Source organism: Myotis davidii, unplaced genomic scaffold (assembly GCF_000327345.1).
Source record: "Myotis davidii unplaced genomic scaffold, ASM32734v1 scaffold2131, whole genome shotgun sequence".
Classification (NCBI taxonomy): domain Eukaryota; kingdom Metazoa; phylum Chordata; class Mammalia; order Chiroptera; family Vespertilionidae; genus Myotis; species Myotis davidii.
This window is the reverse complement of record NW_006282665.1, coordinates 261396-262612: the sequence shown is the minus strand read 5'-3', so window position 1 is coordinate 262612 and position 1217 is coordinate 261396.

Sequence of the window (1217 nt, the reverse complement as noted above, 5' to 3'; positions counted from 1 at the left end):
CATACACACTTCTAGCCTAGAAGTTTGTGTTTGGCATCACCACCCTTTGCTGCATAGAAAAATCGCACCCCCTCTGGGTCAAAATGACAGGGAGTAGGCAACCCCTGGCTTTGGCAGTCTGGGAAGTTACTATAAAAGGAAAAAATGTTTATAACTTCCTCCCCTCCCTGTGATGCGCTGGCCAAAGCCAGCTAAATGCTGGCTCCCTCAGCTCAAGGGAACCTTTGAAGTGCACCTTCCCTCAGAGATTTTCATGACACATTGTCTCAGATTTGGGGTTAATTACAATTATAAATTTAATGTATTTGTCACAGTTCCAAGTGCATAATAAATGCATTGAAAAAGTGAGCTATCATTACTCAAGTACCAACTTTAACACATCTACATGTTTTTCTGAGAAAAAATGAACTTGGTAAAAGTCAGCATTTGTCTACAAATTGTTTTCTCCTCCATCAAAGAGATAGGGGCTAAGGACTGAGGACTGGACATACCACCACTGAAAGAATCCACATGAATGATGATGAACTCCTCTAAAAGTATCATGTAAGTCAACAAGAAGATAAACAAATAAAAACAACTTTCTGCAATTTTTTCAAAATCATAATTATTTTTTAAAGTGAGGAGCATATGCTTAATACTGAAACTTAACGTTTATTTTAGCAACAGAAATTAGTACAGTATCACATCATCATGAATGCTTATCTGAGCTCCTTTTCTATCATGTAGATCCGTGGTCGGCAAACTGCAGCTCGAGAGCCACATGTGGCTCTTTGGCCCCTTGAGTGTGGCTCTGCCTAAGCCTTAGGAGTACCCTAATTAAATTAATAACAATGTACCTACCTATATAGTTTAAGGTTTAAAAATTTGGCTCTCAAAAGAAATTTCAATCGTGTACTGTTGATATTTGGCTCTGTTGACTGATGCGTTTGCCGACCGCTGATGTAGATGCCTTGAATGGCTTGCAGGTGCCAATCTATGAATGCCCCACCTCCTTAAATGCTTGGCACATTTCCTTCCTGTTCACTGCACAAGAGCCTCCTTATCACAGCCAAAGCCTTCCCCCCACACATTTCCTGGTTCTCCCAAATTCGCCACTTATCCATTAGACATGCCCATTCTCAAGCTATAGCATTGATAAGAATTATATGGGCTGTTCGTTACATACAGGTTCCTGGGCTCCCACTATAGATACTGGATGTAGTAAACTGTAGTGAAGC